General features: G+C 34.3%; 1 long non-coding RNA gene and 1 other non-coding gene across 2 annotated transcripts; both read right to left on the bottom strand.

The window, feature by feature from the left end:
• Nucleotides 1-1,300: 1,300 nt before the first annotated feature.
• On the bottom strand, nt 1,301-5,766 carry LOC121971549. The gene is made up of 2 exons (XR_006109165.1): nt 4,860-5,766; nt 1,301-4,781 (listed from the first exon to the last, which is right to left on the bottom strand). It is a non-coding gene; the product is annotated as an uncharacterized LOC121971549 (long non-coding RNA).
• LOC121974091 lies at nt 2,029-2,146 on the bottom strand. Its single transcript, XR_006109953.1, has one exon. It is a non-coding gene; the product is annotated as a small nucleolar RNA snoR104 (small nucleolar RNA).
• Nucleotides 5,767-6,180: the final 414 nt, after the last annotated feature.

The raw sequence follows: 6,180 nt of genomic DNA, 5'->3' as shown, positions 1-6,180 counted from the left end.
AGTCATCAAACTGTACATCCTAAATAGACTAAACAACAATGATGCTATTGATATAGGTATAAGATCAACAAAATAAAATGGGTAGGATTTAAAAAGAAATCTTCATAAGAATCATACGTGGTTTTATATTATTAATGCTAGCCATGCGGGGTAAAAATCAATAACTAGCATTGATTTGTTGGATGGTATAAATGGGTTCATTTTGCCAGGATGCATATGCTAACAAAATTCAGAGAATTATTGTACATTTATATGAAATAGAGCAATCTAATTCATCACAAATTCTAACAATTTTCTTTTCTTTTTTCATTCCAATGTTTGGACTACAAATTACTAAACCACATATCTAATTTTTTAAAAATTCTCAAAGAGGGTAACATGTCCGCAGCTAACACAACCATGAAGGCCGGCTACAAAATCATGGTCAGGCCGGCCACAAGGCCAGAGGTCACAGCTAGTAGTCTAGCTGCACGGCCTGGCCACGCGACTTCTAGCCTAGTCACGATTTTGTGGCCAGAGGTCAAGATGGTCAATTACAGCGGCCCGATAATTTTTGATATATTGTTAACAGAAAAGAAATTTTTAAAAAGAGACTACTGTTTGGTAAATAACAAACAATAGTTCACCCTGGGAATTTTTAAAACTTGGGAACACGGTTTGGCAATTTGCCAGTGTTTGAGCCCACAGCCTTGCATTAGTGATTTCAAAATGTAGAAAGCTATAGACAGTTGCTGCCCATTTACTTTTCAATCGCTATGCACCATCTACATATCATGAACAGTATTCAATTTCATTTTCACGGGCTTTCACTAAAAATTTGTTTTAAAATAGAATCCAATATCAGCCACACATTCTCATGTTGAAGAGCCCATAACAATTTTTGGAACATCCAAAAGGATCAAATACTTAATCCATTATTATTGTTTTCCTCAGAATATTAGTGAAAGTAACTTTTTGATTGAAGAAAAAAAAAAACCGTGTATCCTGCTTACTTCGCACCAGCTACCCATGACGCTTCTATTAGATTTTTCACTAAACCTATCCATCGAGGTAATATTTGTAGAAACCACACTCGTTGGAATGATCAATACTGCAAAACACAAATAATTCTGATAATTTGGCAGCATAACCGTTATTTATTAATGAATATATACTTTTTTTTAAGCAAACATTCATGTTAATAACATACAAAATCTTTTGAAAAGGCTACAATATGTGACCAACAAACAAATAGTTAATAATGAATAACTAATAATAAAAGAGATCAAATTTTACCGTTGTACAAAAACAACCCCTTCAATGAATAACCAACAATAAGAAATCAAATTTAATCAATTACAAATTTAACAACTTGCACAATTAATTAAATAATACACCTTCTTGAGACTCATTTTAAGCAAATAATACGAGTAAATAATAAACATACACAATTTTTAATCAATTACCTATAAATTAGAGGTCTTCAAAAGACGATTGTGGCAAGTGTTTGTAAAGGAAAGATTAGTGCCGGAAAGGAGAGTCTTCCCAATTAAGGGAGGGAAGAGAAGCCGGAAAAGGATGGATCCTGCAAGAGAGGAAGATCTGCACGAGAACAGGTCGAGGATGAGGGCTCTTGGGAAAGCATCCTCATATCTTGTATTCTATTCCTGTTTTTTCTTCTTTCCCCTCGTATATAGTACTTTTCATTTTTCATGTCAATATCTTCAGACATGTAAAACTTTCGTGCAGTATGACAAGCAGGAAAAATAGATTGCATCGGGAGAGCATTTAAGTCAAGTATAACCTCCCTTTCATTTCTTGTGCTATAGATTTTTCCTTTTAACGTCCCATGTCATGTATCTTGAAAATTGCAATACTTTCTCAAAGTATCACGAGCAAGAAAATAGAGTTCCAACTATCCAAAGATTGGTATTGGGTGAACATTTGTCAATATAAGCCCCCTTTTCTTCCTTGTCTTATAATTTATTGATTTACATGTCCTGTATCTTGAGACTTGCTAAACTTTCTTGTAGTATCGTAATCAGGAAAATACATGTCCTGTATCTTGAGACTTGCGAAACTTTCTTGTAGGATTGCAAGCAGGAAAATACAGCTTTAACTATTGGAAGATTGTATCGGGTGAACATTTATGTCATACATGCTCCCCTTCTTTTCTTCCTTGTGCTAGTTTCTTGTATGCATGTACCATATTGCATTGCATAAGCTTCAATGTTGCTATTGAAAATTGCCTAACCCAAACCCTATAACCTGTGGCTGTCCAAATTGGCAACCTTAGCTTTAGTTTTAACCAGCCAATGCAGTTTAGCATTGTAGGGAATTGTTCTAAACAACTGTGCAAAGGGTGTTAATAGTACTAGAATCTAGTAGGGAATAGTGTTAGTGAGGCTTCCATCTATAAGATACACATAAGATAAACATATAATAAAACATTGACATAGAAATCTCAAGAGAATGAGAAAAAAAAGTTTCAAAACTTGCCTCTATAGAAGAGTCAAGAATCCATACCTATTGAAAACCTTTCTATTTTATGGGATTCCAAATGCAATATCACCATATGTAACGAATGGTCAGGGAAATAAGAACAGATCATAGAAAAGATATCGATAAATCTTGAAAGTAAATAATGCATTGTTCTGAAAGAATATAAATCTAATCACAGAAATGGTTGACAAAAAACTTTAAGGCTGCAAAAAGAATCTCTACACAATTAAGCAACCGCTTTCATGTCATCAAACCTGTGCAACAGGAAAAGCAGCAGAGCCACTCCAGTTGTGTAAAGCATATTAGTTTCACATCAACAGGAGTAAGAAATACGAGGGTATTTACAGGCCAACCAAAACTTTGAATGCGTCATAGTTCCCCATTGAGCACAGTTGGAGTTCCACTCATTATTATACCAAGGGAAAGCTCGCAAGCAAAACTAGCCCAAGTTTATTCACAACCTAGTTTATGGGAAAAGACATTCTGTACATGAAAAATTAAACATGAAAATTCAAATGAGAAAAATGACAAACCGTACATCACCAACAGCCCTTGGCATTGTGTTTAGGAAAGAGAAAAGATTGTCCACAAAATGAGAAACAATCACACAGAAAAACACCAACAAAACTCAATCTAAGCTGGACTGTTTGCTACACCAGCTCTTTGGTTGTGAAAAAAGATTATTTGTAGGAAGTTTCAACAAGTTTTAAATGATCTCATCATGGTACCAACATATGCCTTTTTTCAAATTGCGTGATGTAAGAGAAGCCTAATATTATGAAAAACCACAATTCCTGACGTTACATGGCCAAAATCTTTAGCATAGGCATGAAGCCAACCTACATGGCCTTACAAAATGGATTAAGTGAGAAAGAAAGCAAATTGAACAAAAAGCATAGTTTGGGAAGGGGTTTCTTACCAGAAATGTGCTGATCAAATATCATTAATAGTTGGTTTACCCTACATAATGCATTCATATACTAGCAATAGTATATGATTAAAGGTAAAAGACAATCATGCATGAAAGAAAATAACAACATTAAACACCTGTAAATTATTTGAATGTTAAGAGAAGAATAATGAGAAAAAACAGGCCAAACTGATATATATAAATCCTTGGCGACATGAGCATGATTGAATTAGTGGATTTTAATAGAATGGAAAAGGAGAATGCCTAAGTCATTAATGAATATGGAATAGGTTTCAAAAAATAGTAATCTAGTATAAACGTGTAAGTGATTCTAAAACTTTTTCTGCCTTCAAAACTAAATAAAACAATAGAGTGATAATCAGTTAAAACATCTGGTAATCAATTACAGGAACAAAACAATGAGCATTCCAATACCTTCAATTTTGTGTTCCTGATGTTAAAACCTTGTGACTACATCTTAAAGAAAAAAATATTTAGTAATATGCATGAATTCTATTTTTTTTGACATTCACACAGAATTAGAATAAAGATACATGGAGGCAACAAAAGTAATGACAAAGGCAGAGAATAAAAAGCAGGAAATGTAGATAGTTTTAATTATGTTCCATTGCCAATGGAAAGAGTGCATTGGTCAAAGGTATTATACAAGGAAGCTTAACACTAAGGCATGTTCATTTGTGAAATTTCATAAATCTAGTTTTGGAGAAATTTAAAACAACTATTGAAAATTTACTTAACTTGGTCCATAGTTTTTTTCTTAAAAATAGTTAATTCATAAAAAATAGTTGTCTGGATCTGAAAAACAACAGTAAATATAAGAAAATAGAGCACTGTCAATGTAAACAAATATGGTTAGTTAAATTAACAAGTATTGCTAATGAGAATTTCCTTCAATAGAGGTCGGTGGTAGAGTGACATCTAGTGGTCAATCCAAGTAGTTGAAACACATGGCTTAAATTACTTGTATCAATATTCATAGGGAGTGACTCAAGAAGAAACCAAAAATAGAAGGGAATAAAATCTAGAGTCCAAAGTATTGTCAAACTAAGCCATATAAGATTTCCCTAGTAACAGAAAGGATCAATTGGAAGGACAATTGTGACGCTTGCAAGTTACCGGCATGACAGTTATCATGATGGATGAACCACATTTCTTAGTAACAGTTTTCATCAAGAACATGCAAAAAAAAAGCCTTTTTTTTTTTACTTATCTTGACATTTGCAAATATGAATTTATGGTCTAGAAAGAATACACAATAAACAAAATAACAATCATAAAAAGCTAATCAAAATCAAAGAGTGTAACAGAAAAAAAATAAACTCATGAGAAATCTGACATTCTTGAAGTGGGAGAAGCCACCTAGTACAACCTGCATTAAGACCCCAATCTTAATTATCAAGCAGATCAAATGAAAATTTAATCAAGAGCCAATAAGAAAAGATCATACACCAATGCTCCTTCTGATTTAACAAAACTGAGTAGTCCATCACTCAAATCTCAAGCAAACCCTCAGCACTCGCACTTAACAGCCTCAAAGGGGCAGGGTGCAACGACAGCAGTCACCTCAGCAGAAGCAGAACCGGACAGGTATCTAGAGTGTTATATTTGATAGCATACTCAGGGTCAACGATATCACAGTAATACTTCTTCAATGACTAATAAAATCCGAACTTCCAACTCCCTAGAGCTTTGTATCGTAGGCTCGTAGCAGTGTCAGCACCGATCTTCGGACCCTTTGGTCTTTTAGCAAGAGACTGAATAAGTGGAGATGCTCTTGTACTTCGACGAGTAGATCTGAAATTATTCCGAGAGAAATTTGTGTTGAACTAAACAGTAGTAGAAATTATGGATCTTCGTCAAATAGGACTTGTCGATCGCGAGATTCCAGTTAACCGGATCCGGTAGAGCCAGGATCGAAACTCTAGAAGACTTAATTAACATGAACACACTCATCTGGATGCCAGATTTCACGAGATCGAGTGCGGCCGCAGCCATGTGAATGAGGCCGCGACTGGCGACCCCGTCGGCGGAACAGACGACATAGTCAATAGCCAAGAACAAATTTATTTTACCGTACTCGTTTAGGGATTGGAAGACGGCAGACCCTACCGAAGTAATGACAGTAAGAGCCGCCTCGGCGGTGACGCCGCTCCGGAACAGAGCCATCCGATCCATGCCGATTCTCCCATACGAAAGACAGGCGAGACCTGTGGGAGAGATCCAAATCGGAGACCAGAAGCAAACATCGTTCTGCCTGCGCGAGCGGGGAAGAACAGCAGTAGTCGGCTGTTCGCTTAGGGCAAGGGCTGTGTCACGTCTCCACTTTTTATTTTTTTATTTTATTGTGATTTGGCGATTTTGGAACTTTTCAACGTAGATCAATAATCTGTCGTATGTTATTTGATATTGATGATTTTTATTTATTTTTAGAATTTAAAGTTAATAATAATAAATTTAGAATTAAAAATAACACTTAATGCACCTTACAGAATATTAAAGTTTTTCTTAATGCATCAATATAATACTCCTGCAGAAAAAAATTTACTTACATTCTCTTAAAAAAATAAATACTTTAATAATTTTATCACTTGAAAAAGATTTATTATCACACTTATAAAAATATAATTACAAACTTTCAGAAAATTAAATTTTATATAAATTTTATTTTTAAAAATTTTATAAAAAAAAATTTTTTTTTTTTTTGCCTAAAGCCTAAAAATGATTGAAACGTCTCTAGTTAATTTGCCAAAAGACTCAAAATCTATAAA

The sequence above is a fragment of the Zingiber officinale genome, chromosome 4A (genome assembly GCF_018446385.1).
Source record: "Zingiber officinale cultivar Zhangliang chromosome 4A, Zo_v1.1, whole genome shotgun sequence".
Lineage (NCBI taxonomy): Eukaryota > Viridiplantae > Streptophyta > Magnoliopsida > Zingiberales > Zingiberaceae > Zingiber > Zingiber officinale.
The sequence above is the reverse complement of the archived record's forward strand: the minus strand, read 5'-3'. Positions and strand labels throughout refer to the sequence as shown.